Genomic DNA, 17,206 nt, shown 5'->3' with positions numbered 1-17,206 from the left:
GGAGGAGAGTACAAAACAGCATCTCCTTCTATAGGGCATTGGAGTGGGTCTACCACTTGCGGTTCTATCTTAAGACATCATCAAAGTAAGTGTGAAATGCTGTACATTAATGCGAGTGATGGATTAGTATGAGCTTTTCTTAAAACAACAACAACAAAAAAAAACCCACCAAGCTTTAGATGTATTTCACCCATTACCCATGAAAATAAATGATGTACTTGCAAATTACTTCCTACTGTACCCCTGAAATGTAATTGCTGTTCCAGATATTCTGTCCTTTCAAATAATGGGTAAATGTACACATCTGAAAAATGCTGCTGCATATTTACTGGTGTCTAAATGCAGTCAAAGACTGTAAGGATACAGAATTCCTGGGGATGCAAGTTTCTTCTATTTTACTTTAATACCAACTGCTTTAATTTCTTTCTAAGTTTGTCTCACAGATGGGGAACTCAATATGTACAGTGGACTCATCATGCAGCACATTCCACTCCACATCTGATTCGGGTATTTTCATGCTTATTTCAAATACATTGCGTTGCGAAGAGTGGATGTTAAGTACTCACGGCTCTCGAGCACCTCTGTACAATCCTCTTTATTGAGATCAGTAAAGTCAAAAGAGCACAAAACGTAGAAGAGTGCTGAACTGTAACAGTACAGATTAAAATAAAAGTCTAAATTTCACCCAACCTACCTTCCCTTTACATATTTTCTGTCACCCACATTTCCCACAGTCTGTTAACTTTTGGATCACCTGATTTAACTGTACTGCCTGGGGAAGGCTTCTGTGCAAAACACTGTCCCACACTGAGATGTACAGAGATCGGTCACCCCAGTTCCTTAGACACACCATCTCACAATGCACAGATCAAAAATTTTAGAGCACTCACCTACAATTACAGCAGAGAGCCTGAGTTCTTACTGTGTCCTAGACAACAACAGAAACTATTACCATCTCTTATCCCAAACTAAATATGATGCTCTATTTTTATATATATATATATATATATATATATAATTTAACATCAGAACTGAACGTTGATATTGATTTAGGAATGTATTCCGTTAGCAATCATAGTCATTTTCTGTGGGCTACCACTAGTCAGGATGTTTGGAGCTTAAGGTAGTCTTTTGGAAACTGTAAAAAAGAACCATCATTCTTTGTTTAGATCAGTTAAAAAAGTGTTCAGGCTTCTTCTTTAAACTATGCAGGTGAAACAATAACAGTTTCCACCTCCTGTGTTCAACTGGGCATTCATGTGCCAGTATTATATGAAGCCTTAAATGTAGAAATGGATGCCTGGGGAAAACATATGCCGTATATACTGTGCACAGCCAGTAAGGTGCTGGAACACAGGAGTGTATGACTCTGAGAGCCAAAAAAATCATAGAAACTAGGGCCAGAAGGATCTCAAGATGTTGTTTACCCTTTTTCATCTGATAAATGTTTGTCTAAAATCTAAGAAAGGGAAAATTTGCTCCAGGTGCCAGCTTGAAAGACTTTTGGAGGAATGATGAAGGAACAGTTGTTTGCTTTCTGCAGTGGTTCAGAAGCTTTCTCATTCTTTCTAAGTAAATAGAATACAACAAAGACATCTGACTCCATCACCACCTTCCTCCTAATGGAATCAATACACAATGCCCTGAGCTTTGACCGAGCACTCTGGTCAGAAAAAGGTAAAATTACTCTGTGAAATTTCATCTTCACCTGATGATGATTTCAGTATTCTTCTGACAGTGGTGATTAGTTGTCTTCACGACTCAGGAGAATTGCCATAGCTGTAGTTTGTGGATGAATGAGAACTATAGAGTAGTGATAATTCCTGACATTAATTGGATTCTGGCTGTGGATCAAGAACTCTCAATCTGTCTTGCACCATTAACAGCTTAGAATTGACTATACTTTGTAACAGGATCTGAAGAGTTTTTCCATGATGCTACTGCTTTTAGATTAGGTGACTTTTATTTATGTAAAGGGTATGTCTCTGTTAGCACTTCGTATAAAAAATGTTTGTGTGCCTCTTAGTATGACATCATGAAGAAAAAGCTGGCAACATGTGAGGGCATTATTCAAAAAATGCGTTAACAGCAGAAGGGGAAGCTTCTGCCATTATTTTAATAAACACAGGTGTTGTGATTTTCCTCTGTTTTGTCTACCTCTCTATAGAAGGTAGACTTAGAAACAAAACAAAACAGAGGAAAATATTTTTCTCTATAGAAAAAAAAATAAGGCTATTTGGTAAAGACTATCTTTTCTTGTGTTCACAAGAATACTTGAAGAAAGTAATTATCAGTTTGACAGCAATCTTCTATTTCTGTGCCTACTCTTTTCTTTCCCCAAAGCAGCCATTTTTACCAATAACATACTCACCCCATTGCAGCTGGCCGGGCCTTTCATCTCCTTGTTGCTTCTTGCTTCTTTCTCCTCATGTAGCTTCAGCTTGCAAGGTACTGGTATTCGTCTTAACTCTCCACCTCCTTTGAATACAAGAAGTTATGCTGATACATTTGCAGCTGTTATATTCCTTCAGTGACTGCTTTTACAGACTTACACTCTTAAATATAGCCTATAGTAGGTGTCATTTCCTACACTCCACAACTGCTTGCATGATATAATACTTTGGCAATATCTTTTGCCATTTGGAGCACTGCAAGCTGTTGTTGAGCAGCACTGCTCTCCACAAAAAAAAAAAAATTGTTCCAAGGATGCACTCTTCTCAGCATATATTTAATGGTAGACTAGTTAAAAACAAACAAACAAACAAGCAAACAAACAAAAACCTTCAGATTACAATATCAGCTGGTAAAAGTTGTATGGATTTACCTCAGTGAGGCAGAACTTGCTGAGGGCTTTTTGTTTGTTTGTTAGAATGGAATTGCTCGATGCCTGGCCACTTCAGGGCCAACCAAAAGTCCAAGCATATTATTGAGGACATTATCCCAAATGCCCTCTGAACACTGACATACGTGCCTAATCTGACTCTCCTCTGGTGCAGTTCTGTGCCATTCCCTCAAATTCTTTATTTTTAACATGCATACATTCACAATAACCTAGCAACCAAGATAAACTCTGACTGTTCAGTGTTGACTGAAATTGGAACCTTCCATTGCTATTCTGGAAGAGATGTGATTCTCAAATCTGGTTCTCAGCTTTTAGATCAAGGTATAAGCTGCGTGGAAAGTTCCTCCTCTAATCTGTAAATAAGTAAGTTAAATTAAAATCCTATAAATGCAATACAACATCAATTAAATCCTAGGCAAAATAATAGCAGCCTTGGTCTGCTGTATTTTACATCAGGTGAAATCAGTAGAAACTGTTTAGAATCAAGAGAATTGGGAGAAAATGGTGGGAGAACACTCTGTAACATACAGGTCTATTAATTATTAATATGATTTGAATAATGGTGACTCGTGTTCTGTTATTGTCACACATTAGCTTTAGAGGAGGTATTGTTTGCCCTGTATTGTGGGCTGCCTTTCTTTTTCTTTGCTCTCATGGCATATCTTACTCCCTTTCCTGTCTTGTTTCATTTTTATGCATGAAGCAAGTCACGTAGAGGATCTAATACTAATTACATCTTCATTAATATCAGAAAAGTTATCTTAATAATAAACAGAACAATCAGGAGATTAAAATAAGAGAAAAGATTAAAAGGCATATATGCATTTTTTAAAGAAAATATGCATTCATAGATGAAAAATCAAGAATGCTTTAGTCTTTGAGGGTTTTATTCAAATTAGGGGGGGAAATCTTAGGGAATTTAAACTAAAAAGAAAGACCAGGTATTGAGCCAATGTAAATCAGCATTAAATAACCAATTCCAACAGAGCTGTGCTGATGCATACTGCAAATATAGCTAAAAATTATTTGCAGGTATATATATAGCAAATAGGCAGGGCATTCGCCTGTTTTTATGGCATAGAAGGCTAAAGTTGCCTTTACTGATGATTCTGAAAATGTTGTCTGTGTACCAGTGAGCAGTCTGTGAGGCTGTAATAAGGATTTATTCCGTGTGTGCTAATCTTAATGAAATTTTGAAGCTGTAATTGATGCCTGTCATCATTTCAGAAAGTTTTACTGATACATTTTTTTTTGCATATCCTGGGCTATGATATTTTGCTGAAACTCACAACTTGACACATTGTGATATGGAATATTTTCTAAAAAGACAACTTTGGTTTTAAAGACTTAAGCTGAAGGACAGATATCACATCCCAAAGTCACTTGTTATAGTGTTTAATTATCTTCACAAGTGGGAACAAACCACTGAGGAAATTAACCTATGTTATGCACAAATCCATTGTGTATGTGATGAAAAGCATTACTCCTTAAGGAAATAATGAGATTTAAGGAGCAAGAAGTACAAAAATCACTTTGTTTTATGCAAAAAATCTTTTTCATTGAAATTAACAGATCCATGACATCTTATTATTTTAAAGACATGAAATATTATTGATTGGTTGACCAAATGATTGACGACTTTTTAAGCAACAGCTTACTTTAAGTGCTTATGAGTTCAGTGATCATATTACTCATCTTCATTAAGCCTTATTGCTTTTGCAATATATGTGGAATTTATACTCTGTATTATTATATATTAATATTTTATTTATACTGCATATACACTTCAGAGAGGGGAGGGAATGAAGGAGAGAAGAAAAGGAGATGCCTCTTTATGCTGAAGGACAGCAGGGAATTCAAAACAAGGAAAAAAATTTGATTTGTTAACATGTACTGTTTGTGAATTTGTAATGCAGTTATCTGAATGTTACATTAACCTTATTATCTACACGGGAAATACTTTGCAAACGGAGGAAAAGATTGCACTGTTCTTTGTTTTTCATCTTGGAGACACATCCTACTAACAGAATTCTTTCCACATATTCCTAAAAGAGCTAAAGGAGGTTTTTAGCTCTTTCTAGTAATAGTATGCTAAAATTACTTTAAATTCATAGTAATTATGGTATTGTACACAGCAAATTCTGGGGAAAATCTCTGAAAAATATATATAGCATTTTTCAAATGACTTAAAAATCACCAAGTATAAGTTAGTACCGATCCCATGACTGGAGTCATTACTGACATTTTCATTCTTTTGTTGATTCCTAACAAATTCCCTCAGAGTTCCCTTTTTTCCAGTCAGAAATCCCCAGATGACAAACACTTCACTCCACTCCACATTTCATTAAATACCCAGTTCTTCAGAAGCATCTATTTTTAAACATTTCTTGGTAGGATGCAGTAAAATTAGTTATACTGACACTGTGAACAATCTATATCCATATTTTAAAAAGAATTACTTACTCATCAAAATATGGTACCGCTAGCATGCTTCTAATAAAAGACGTTATTAATGTAACACCTGCTTTCTTGCTGACAGATAAATTCTGTGGTTTGTTTATTTAGAAACACTATGAGCTATGGGAGATACTCCACTCGGTACCTAATGAACAATACATAATGTCTAACAGTGTGAAAAACCTTTCTGTATTTCATCAGCTAAATAGACACATTTTCTGATACATCTAAGCTTTCAAAGGTTTAGAAGAACAGTTAAATGTAACAGGTAAATGTAATCTGTGTAAAGCACTGTTACACAGTAGCTGGGCCACGGTAGTATCTATGTGCCAGAGAGTTGTGGTAAGCAATTCAAGATCATTGAAATATTTCCTTGTAGAATGAGGTAAAGTATATGAACAATAACTGTTTTTCATGATGGATTGAGATTCCATACATTGAAATACAGTTCATAAACTGCTATATGATAAATTGTTAGTGTACATAAGCCATGAACTGCATTCAGCCAGTATATGGACTATTGTTCCTAAGTCCCATACACAACTCAAAAGTTGTACATTAAAATCCTCTTACAGTGTAGAAATCTTTAAGAAGACACAGAATGTGTTACACTGACATAGAAGGAGTAAAGGAGTTTTCTTTATGAACAGATCTTGATTTTTACTGTTTTTAAGCAATCACATTACAGATTTTGAAGCACTTCAGCTCTATTTAGATTGCAAGAAGCAGGCATTCTTACACTAAACATCTCTAATTCTGTACAGAAAATAGAAAGGGAAGGGAAGGGAAGGGAAGGGAAGTGAAGGGAAGGGAAGGGAAGGGGAAAGAAAAAAATGCTGTTATTTGTTGATTTCAGTAACAGTTACCAAAAATAGTCTTGAGAGATTATCTCATACTGGAGCATAATCCAGAGTAATATTGCAGTTGCAGTTACATTTGATCTGTTTATTGCCCCTGTGTATTTCCATTAGCTTTATTAATGTTCTATGGGAAATTAATTTTGACACTTTCTATTATATATATTCTGATTGTGAATGGATATCTTACTACAGGATGCAGTGAGGGCTAGTTGAGAAGAATGTTGGCAATGAAATTCTATTAACTTGAGCCATATGTTGTGATTTTAAAGTAAATTATATAACTGCACTGGCAAACTATCTAAGTTAGTTAGAATTCTGTTTTGGGTGCTCAAAGACTGAAATTATTCATATCATTGGTGATGCAGACCAGCAAAATTAGCTCGACTAGAGTCTCAGAGGTCACACTAGAAAATAATGCTAAATATACTGCTAATATTTGCTGAAACTGTAAGGAAAAGTGGCCATGAGGGGGTGAGAAATGTCTTGATCATAACTGTAAGATGGAAAAGAGAATAATAGATTAATCTAATCTTGATGCAACTCAGCACTCACATGCAAAATGAAGTCAGGAGACTTGCAAATTTTCTCTAAGGTACACATATAACATTTTGATTAGAAATGGGAATTTAATGACCATGTTCTGTGAAATGTTATGTCATTGACATGTTACATAAAGTGACAAATTGTTGTTCAGAATCTAAAAGAAGATGGTTTTTCTGGAAATGAAGTTTTCATTTTAATCATTAATAGTGTTTATTAAACAGCCTAAAGTGTGTCACTATGTGTCTGGCTCCAAAATATATGTATTTCTGTGAAAACTTGAGTGATGTTCTTCCTAATATCATCCTGAGGGTTTGAGTAACATAAGAGTAGATGTATCTCAAAATACCATGTCTTGGGAACAGAATAAAAAAATATTTTAAAGCATTCAGCATATATATGCAATAGTGTACTAGATATGAAGAAAGATGTTCTTCCAAAAATGAACTCAGGCTCTGGAAGACAGATTATCTTATTGACTAGACAAAGATTTTAAGGTACCCTCTTTGCCACCATTTGAGCAAGCAATGTGAAGAGACTTGGAAGAAATCTTAACCAAGCATTATCTCAGAACATTAAATGAGTACCTACTATTCATTAGTCCCTATTTCATTCCATTTGACTGATTGTGTTTTTTATTTGTTTGTTTGTTTGTTTGTTTGTTTGTTTGTAATTCCAGGGAATGCAAGAGGAACCCACTTGAAGTGTAGGAAGTATGCTGTAAGAATGGAAAGTCAATAATAAGATTGACCTAGTGAGTGGCAAGCCTGCCATGGCACGGTGGTTGGAAGTAGATGATTTTCAAGGTCTCTTCTAACCCAAGCCATTTTGTGATTCTGTAGTTCTACAGTTCTACTGTTCTATAAGACTCATGTTGCTTTTCATGTCAATTGTGGTAATTCATAATTAAAATAAATTCAGCTTTTTCTGGTTTTATTGTTGTTGTTGTTGTTGTTCTGACTGCTTCTTAGTATGCATGTTCTCTGATGATATAGATACTGTCTCCATAGATGGTCAGCTAGAATGTGGAATTTCAGCTCTTACCTATACCAGAAGAAAATATCATTGACTGTTCTTCCAGGTCTTTTCTTTTAAGGATGCGGAATAGCATAATGTTCAGCATCATACATTTTTATTCTCTACGCAGCTTGGACATACGCTAAAGCCATTTGGAAGAGTACAAAAAGTAATATGTGTCAGCAGCTGCCTTAGATAAATGAAGAGATTGCTGGAATCAAGAGCAAATAGTAGCATACTGCAGTGGTTCTTTTTCCAAGTTTTACAGCCCAGTTATTTTTGAGGCTATTTGTTATTTATAGGTACTGTTTCTTGCAGTATGATTTGATGCATATGATGCACTCTTGCAGCTTTACTGAAACACAGATCCATGTTTTCTTTAGTTTCCACTGTAATATTATGTCTTTTTTTGTTTGTTTGTTTGTTTTCATGAGAAATAGAATCTAGTGACAGGACGACTGCAAATAGTAATTACATTTTTTTTGCAAGAGATATCAGATCTGCTTGCCTTTATTATGGGATGAGTAAAGAAAGCTTTACCGTACTAGAACATCACAATTCTCGTTCACTACAAAAAAAAACCATCATCATAAGTGATGCTTTAGTTATTGTACCACATCTTTCTTTGAATTTGTTTGTCTTTGGGGAAAAAGTAACACACTGCATGGACAGTCTTACAGCACATGTTCCAGCTTAGCCTTCAGATGGACTTTTCACAGATCAGTCTTATTCTCTGGGATATAACTGTAGGTTGAACCAGATGCTCTATGGTTTGTTGTTGTTGTTGTTGTTTCATCTTGACATGATAAGGGGGAAATTCTTTTTGTATTCCCTGAAGTAAATCTAGATTCCCTGAAGTAAATCTGACTGAATCCATCACAACTTTAAACAATCTAACATCCTGTGCCTACCTAAATAATTTGGAAGAATCATGATGATAAGAATCATGTGCAGCTAAATAAAAAAGACTTTAATACTGGGAAATAAGTCATGGTCTACCTGACACTTTTCATAAATATAATAATATCAACGTCAGACTAGTAAGCATAGGGAATACTTAAAAAATAAGAATATTTTAACCTAAGGTAGTCTTTGGAACTGTAGAAATGAATGACAATCCTATATGCACAAAAGTAAAGAAGTCACCCAGGTCCCATTCCCAGATAGTTTGCAGTTTGCTCACTTTCCCAAATGGGATGCAGTCTCTTCAAAAGTAATGATATTGACACATTTTCACACTTCTTGTAGTGAATATCCTCATTTAGAGTTTAAACTTTCGTTAGTAAGAATGGTCTGTGGGAGTAGGATTTTAGCCTCACTTGGGCCTAAAAGTACCTGCAGCAGAAGCAACCAATAACACATTCTGCTCACACTGAGTGACTACAGGGAGATGAAAACTGAGAATGTTTTTTGCACTGAAATCTTTCCTGAGCTATTGTTTATCTAATGTGTGTGCACTCCTTTGCACATTTTGGAATCTCTATGTTGTTTATTTTCAAATAAACCTTATTTTCAGATAAAAAAAAAAAGAAAGAAAATTAACTTACTTGGGACTTACGGAATATTTTATTCTTACATTTATTTATCTGCCTAGTTTTGATCTACCCCGTTCTGAAAAGAACAGCGGAAATGTTTTCAAAGACTTAGTGAGAGAGCCTAAATTTAATTTCTGAGCTGGTGATAGTACCTGTAAACTTCACTGAAGAATTCAGCAGAAGTTGCAGGTGTTCAGCACCAGTTTGGGTTAGTCATAGAATCATGGAATGGCCTGGGTTGAAAGGGACCTCTAGTTTCAATTCTTCTGCTATGTGCAGGGTCACCAACCACTAGACCAGGCTGCCCAGAGCCACATCCAGCCTGGCCTTGAATGCCTCCATACATGGCAAATATTACCTTAAGGTGAAATGGCCAAGTAATAAAACCCTTTATAAAACTGGTGAGAGAAGCTTAATGACAGTGGAGTAAATGCTGTTGCTGTTGTAAAACTTTATGCTTCTTTTCAGATTCATGTATTCACTTAAGGCAAATGTGTCCTCTTATTTGCCAAATTATATGACTTAGTGATGGCAGATATGTTTAGCAGTTCATCATTCATATCCCTTTGGCTAAATGTTGGCTAAATGTAGATCTTTAGAGGTGGATTGCATGATTAATCTTTTTTACCTGTGATTTAACTAATTTCCCTGTCACTTAATAAAATACCCTCACATAACAATGCTATGTTAAAACATATAATGATACTTCAACTTTTCCAGTGAATTAGTCTAACTAGCCTATTATGTTAATACAGGAGTTATTAACTCACTCATTAATTCTGTCTGAAAGTATGACACTATGGAAGCAATTTGTGTTTGGTATAATTGCCATCATTTGAAAAGTGATTTTTGCGAGGCAAACCATTTTTTAAAACATTCACTTCCCTTTTATCAATCTCATAACTAATACTATATACTATTTGCTCAGACATTTCATAGCCCAGCTTTGAGATTAAATCATGCTGAAGCATTGCTTAATTCCTTTCCTTGATCTATACCTTGCCTTTCAATATTAAATCAGCCTGCAAGCCACTGTACCATTTGCATGTCCTTGCCACACTGGATAGTATCACAAGCTGAATGGTATAAAAACATAAAATCTTTCAGCACCAATTACAGAGTTACAAAGGTGCTGTTAGATAGCTGTGAGTGATCAATAAAGACTTTATATCCGGAGTTCCCTGATGAGTGAAATACCTTGGATCTTGACCTTGCACTTTACACTTCATTCTGTGAAATATTATGTGTCAAGATTTAGCAGATGGTGAGGGATGCAATAGGAGGTGACTACATTACACCTTATTCTTGACTTTATTTTTGACTGACACTGACTTTAACTGCAGCATTTACATTACTTTGTCATTGTCTCATCAACTCGAGAATGGGAATGTTGGGACTGGTGCTCTATCATCTCTGATAATTTTTTTTTTTTTTTTTTTTTTTTTTTTGCATTGAACTCACTTCCCTTTTTCTGCTTTCCTTTTGCACAGCATTCCCCCTCTGTATTTTCTTTCCTGTACTCAATTATTTACTCCAGTTTATTTTCCCTTTATAGGTTTTTCTTAGTTGCAAAGTTTGGGGTTATTTTTGGTAAATCAGTTAGAAGGTTCTCCACAGTAAACATTCTCAGTAGTGGAGAAGGAGATAGGAAGGGCCAGCAAGGGAAGTAATAGGGAGGAGTAACATAAACAAATAACAAATCTGAAATGCAGTTTTCCAGCACACTTTGTCCCCTGTAATCAAAAAAAGGGAACTGCAGTTGAAAGAAAACAAAGGAAACAATGGATATTATTTTCAGAAGCAAATGTGTTGAGCATAGGTAATCCTTTTATATAGAGTTTAAAATAAATGATACTATTAGGTGTCAATGAGCCCAAATTGTTGCTATTTTAGTAAAAGTGCTTACCTAGCTGAAACTTCATTTGGTGCAGATTACTGTTTTCATAGATGACACTATTGTTACACTGCTGTTTTCTGAAAATGAAATCTGTCTTTCCATTCATCAAAACTATGTAAGCGACCAAATGAAAATTCATTAAATCTGCTGCAGGGTGATGGTTTTCAAAACAGAGTCCTAGGATTTGGTTACCTCCTTTAACGTCATTGCATCCACATGTCTAAATCCCCAATTATCACTTAGAAAATACACTAGCGGTTGTCAGACTTATTAGCATGATTATACATGAGATGCTGAAGAGGGAAGTAAATCATACTGTTGCATAACTGTTTTTCTCTAATAAGGATAGCACTGGGTTTTAAGTCAGTCACTGAACAAATGCCTGATGTATATCCACTAACAGAAAAAAGAAAAGCTTGAGTAAATAGAAGCTCATATTGTTGTTGTACAGCATTTAAAAGAATTGGGAATGCCGACCTTGCTTCACTGGTAAACACAGATGAGTTTCAGTATCTAAAAAAAAAAAAAAAAGAGAGAGCCATAAAACAAGACTTCGGTCATAGGGCTTAGAAAATGTTTTAAATGTTCTCAACAAGAAAAAAAAGTGTGGAATATAGTAATACTGTAAGATGATGAAATCTGTTGGGTATAGGAGAAAAGAGATTACAATGAATCTGATGACTGACTAAGTAACTAAGAATTAAGAATGTGCTTAAATTTATACAAGCAAGGTAGATGCCAGACTGAAACATTGGAAGAGGATATCAGTCCACTCTACATAGCATGGAAACCAGCCATTGTCCGAAATGTTGACAAATGCATGATTACAATTCAAGAACTTTGTAGTTTATAAATAATTACATAGTTCATTCTTCATAAATATCCACGCCATTGACAGACATTTGTGAAAATCTGTAATTCCACAAAAATCTGAACTGAATACTTGATAATTAATTGTAGAAGTTTGAGAATCAATACTTGCAATCTTTAATCTTTAAAGAAGAAATCTCTTGAACTCATCATAACTAGGTGCAAATCTGTTTTACTGAATAGCCAAAGGAAAAAAAAAAAATGGGAAAAGGTAAAATCCTGTCCCTTTGAAGTCAAGACAAAAACTCATCTTGGCTGGGTTGGAACCAGCATTTCCCAGTGATTACATGAAAAGTACAATATGAGTAGCAAGCAATGTGTATATTCATGCCGATGCACAATTTGAAGTCAAAATTAGTTAATCATGGATAATCACAGGTAAAAATACATGTTAAAAAAAATTAAAAAAAAAAAAAAAATTAGGGAAGAGCAAGGGAATAATAAATGTTATTCATTACTTAGTCAACAACCTATATTCATAATAAATGCTCTCTAGAATAACATCTACCAGTTCATGAAGAAATACAAAAAAATCCTTCTTGCTCCTGAGTTCTGTAGTTTAAACATAAAAGTAAAATTCTTGATACCACTGTTTTGTTTAGTTATTTTTTTTAATAAGAAAGGACACATAGTTCTCATTTCAAACGTACATTTTCATCATAAAAAAGAGTCTGTAAAAAAAGAGTTTACATTCATTGAATGTAAATGTTTCACTAATTTCACTGGGACTAACCATAGAATATACTGCATCCAAATTGAAAATGAACAGCTATCTTTCATGTTTGTTTAATTATATATCTAATTATCTCCCTAAATTTCACCTAGTAGCAATTTTAATTGTTTAGCTGTTGAAGATTTCCCCTTAATATAGATATATTTGGTGGGATATTTGGTATAAGTATTTAGAAAATGAGAACACCATGGTGATAATGTTTTTTTCACTCAGAGCGCTGACAAAAGACTTAATGATTTGTTCTGCATGCTTATTTTTTTGTCTGCTTTATTTTGACTGTGCCTAATTAACCCTTGAAGAATAAACGATCTACAGAGTTTACTTTAAGACATACATTCAACTAGTTAAGTCCAGCTAGCTTTGGCAAATCACAGGAACATCCGTGACATTTGCTAACAGGCAGAATCAGAGCTGCAACAGAGCTGTATGCAATTCCACACACTTCACCTTGAAGAAGCACATAACCTTGGAATGAAAGTCAGCTTCTAAGTGAACTTAAGCAGCACTTGATCTTATTTTGACAGCTTGTCTTTGATGGCATGCATGTATATATCCTTCAGGAAGTTAATGTAAGGTACTTACTTTCAGGTAAGCACTGAATTTAATATATTGGAATTATCCTTCCTTAAGAATCGCGCTTGCAAAATAAATCTCCAGTCACTTACAAAAGCTTTAGCTTTAGGCACTAAAGTCAAGTGACCTAATAGCTAACTCAACCTTTTGAAAAATAATTACCTGAAGAAAATGTAGCTGTACTTCTGATTGTAGTGAGTTCAGAAGAAGATTTTTCATTGATTTCAATAGATGTAAGCTTATGTATTTTGTGATCACTACATCTCAAAGGGAATATATTCCACGTTCAAACTGGGAATTAATATTTCTGTATATATTTGAAGACTAGGCCACTTGGATTGAGACAATACTGCTTATGTCCTTACGTAGATTGTTTATAGTCTACTTGAACATACTATGCAGAATGTCTTCTTACCACAAATATACAGGAGAGCTAAATTTAATTGTGATTCATGACACATCAAAACAAATAGATCTGACAAAATTACTGATCCTGTTAGAGGATGGGTGTCTTCTTTAACCCAGATTTTAATACTAGCTTTCTCTTTAAAAAGCAGTTATGACATATTTTTCCAGTACTTCAGTATCCTGTTTTAAGATCATCACTTCAGCATATGATGCTTTACCATACATAGCTCAAGCTTTTAAAAATAATTCTATAATTCCATGATTCTAATTGTTACAGAAATTTAGGTGGATAGCAAATCTGATCTAGTTAATTCATCATATAGTAAGCCTTAGTGAGTGATTAATATGTATTACTTTAAAATACTTTTCTTATTAACTGCAATCCTGGGCTAAAACTAGGGTGTAATATATTGCTAACTGTGCAAAGCAGACTTGTTTTCCCTTTCACTGCTTTAAACCGTTAGAATCGGATCAATCTCTACCCTATTTTGCAAGTAATTTATTTTTAATAATACAAGAAATGCTCCCCTAAGTCTCTGATGCAGATTTTCTGTAGTCAGGGAAGAAAGTTAATTTGAACACATCTGCACCATCAAACATAATTGCTTCATAACACACTTGCATATGGATTCAGTACATCATCCTGTCACTTCATTTATGTGAAAGAGGTGGCAGTGTACCATGCAGCAGTGAGCTACAGAAGTGGACATTTACAGTAGGGAAAAATTAAGAAACATTTCCAAGGAATTACAAAGATCAGTAGACATTAACAACAACCTATTTACGTAAAACAAACAAAAGTAATTTTAAAAAGTAAAATGAAATTCTGACTAAAAGAATCAAAGTTCAGTTAAAATGGATTCAAGAAATCATAGTTGGCCATGAGCCAACAGTGTGCCTTTGTGGCCGAGGAGGCAAATGATATCCTGGGGTGCATTAAAAAGAGCTTGGCCAGCAGGTTGAGGAAGGTTATCTTCCTCCTCTGTCCTGCTGAAGCCACATTTAGAATATTGTGTCCAGTTCTGAGCTCCCCAGTTCAAAAAGGACAGAAGAGTCCAGCAGAGGACCGGAAAGATGATAAAGGGCCTGGAGCATCTCCTGTGTGAGGAAAGACTGAAAAACCTGTATCTGTTCAGCCCGGGGAAAAGAAGACTGAGAAGGGTTCTGATTAATGTTAATAAATATCTCAAGGAAGGTGGGAGGCAAATGGATGAGGCCATCCATTTGACATGGGGGGGGGGGGGGGGGGGCCGCGCCAACCCAGGAGTACTCAGGTGTATGTAGTGCACCTGAGTGACTGGAAGGGGTGCAGCCAGGATCCACCCCTTCCGAGACCTTACTTAAGGGTTGGCAGGGGGAGCTAGAGTATCTTACTGGAGATCCATGTGTATCTGAGGGCTTCTGAAGGTAAGCAGATTTTTTTCCTTTGTTTCTGTAGCTACTGTGTTTGAGCTTATCCTTATTTGCTCCAGCTAATGACTTTGCCACCCTGTTATTATCACTGTACTTTCTTTATATAGTTTATAGTATTTCATGCTTTAATTATAGAATTATCGTGTCTAGTTGTATATAACACTGATACAGAGCTTCTGAAGACTGCTCCAGAATTACATGGTCCCTTCACAGGGCAGTGGATTGTTCTTAGCACTATGTAAATGGCACTAGAATCACCAGGTGTTTTCATGAACCCTGAGTGCGAGACACAGATTACTGAGCTCTGGACTGCTTCAAGAGCAGGTGGAGGAAACTGGCTCAGTAAGCATGACTTATCTATAAGTACATGGGCAGCTGGAGATCTGTGTCTGGCAGGGTAGGCTATAGAAGCATGCAGTTGAAATTGTCCTATGCATGCATCTTGCTGAGAGGTTAGTGCTGCTCCATGCCCAGGACAGGGTCTGACTGAGCAGTTGAGAGAGGTGGCTGTATTGCTTGGCAGAAAGCAACTTACATTTTTAAAGGCAGGGGACTTCCAGCTATTTGAACAATGGACTTTTCAATGACTCATGCAGCCAGTTGGGGTTTTCCAATATTTTACAGGGTTGTAGGTAACTGAAGATCACGGAGCCCCATCTGTGCTCAGAACATCTTAATAGGATTAACTGGTTCAGTGAACTTGCACACCGTTTTTAAAAAGCCTCTAGCCAGTTTCCTAACAAAAGATATAAAGGAAGAAACAGAGAAAAGATAATACATTGACTTGTTTTCTACTCTGTTCAGTCCCATACCTCCCTTTTGGAGTATATTTGACCATCCTGTTACAGAGGAAATTTTTTTTATAGACAAAAAGATTCTGAAAGATCTAACTTAAGAGTCGTATATGTCTTTAGAAAGACCATACTGAAGAACTATTCAATACTTAAAATTATTTCTAAGTATCTTAGCTGTGAGTCTTGAGGCACTAACATCCACCACAGGCAGTAAGTGGCCTGTAGTTCACAGAAGAATGTGGGTCAGACAAACACATAGCGCTAACACCAACTTTTAGCCAGCAGCAAAACACAGGGCGGGGGAAGATGGAGGAGCTTCTAGAGGAGAGGGAAAAAAAAATGCACTGGATTCCGTAGCATAAAGATAAAACCCTAAATCCAGTTCAAAAATAAAAATGGAAAAAAGTTCCAGCGAAGAAATTTTATATCAAGCTCTAAAAAATTCAGTGCTGAAACATTGTTGACTATTTGGAGTAATTAAACTCCCTAAGAATAGAGATGCTAGAACATGATCTCCTTTTTTAACTGTTGTTTTACATAATTTTATATATTCAGTATCTCTTATGTCCTTGCTTTTATCTTCCATTAACTTACTGGTGTCTTGTGATAATCTAATGCTGGAATAGATATATCCATATGCATATGTGTGTTTAAATAAGAGAGGAACTTTCACAGCCAGGTTCTGCTTGCTGCGCACTGGTGTACCAATTACTATTGAGAAAATACACCCTTAGAAACTGTGCATTTACTATCCATGCACTTAAAGCTCAAAAGAACTGAAAAGACTTTGAAATCTAAGGAAAAGCAGATTCCTTTCATCCAGATTTATTCCTTAAACTACCAGATGAACTCTATAAACTAAACACAGAAGTCTGTAGAAGGTGGATTGCACAACAATATCTGGTATTAATAGCTGAGTTCTGCCCTGGTGTAAAGGCACAGTGTAAACAACACAACCTTTTTGTAGACTGCTTTTCCTGTTACTGATTTGTCCTTGTGCACCTGGGATATGGAGTTACACAAGATAACAACCACACTCACTGACACCATTGTAACCATGTAATTTGCGCTTTGAATAGCTCCTCCACAGCACTGTAAACTGTATGCTGCACTGCATGCACTTTGTGTCACAGCCATTCAATTATTTTTTATTTGCTTCTTTCCTGATAGAACTGTGAACAATTCTTTTTTTTATTATTATTATTTTCATTTGAAATTAGGCCTATGGAGATGGTAAAGGAAAAATGAAATGAAAATGAAGAATATG

Source organism: Centrocercus urophasianus, unplaced genomic scaffold (genome assembly GCF_019232065.1).
Source record: "Centrocercus urophasianus isolate 14NV4802_14NV808 unplaced genomic scaffold, USGS_Curo_1.0 seq_13, whole genome shotgun sequence".
NCBI classification, from domain to species: domain Eukaryota; kingdom Metazoa; phylum Chordata; class Aves; order Galliformes; family Phasianidae; genus Centrocercus; species Centrocercus urophasianus.
The sequence above is the reverse complement of the archived record's forward strand: the minus strand, read 5'-3'. Positions refer to the sequence as shown.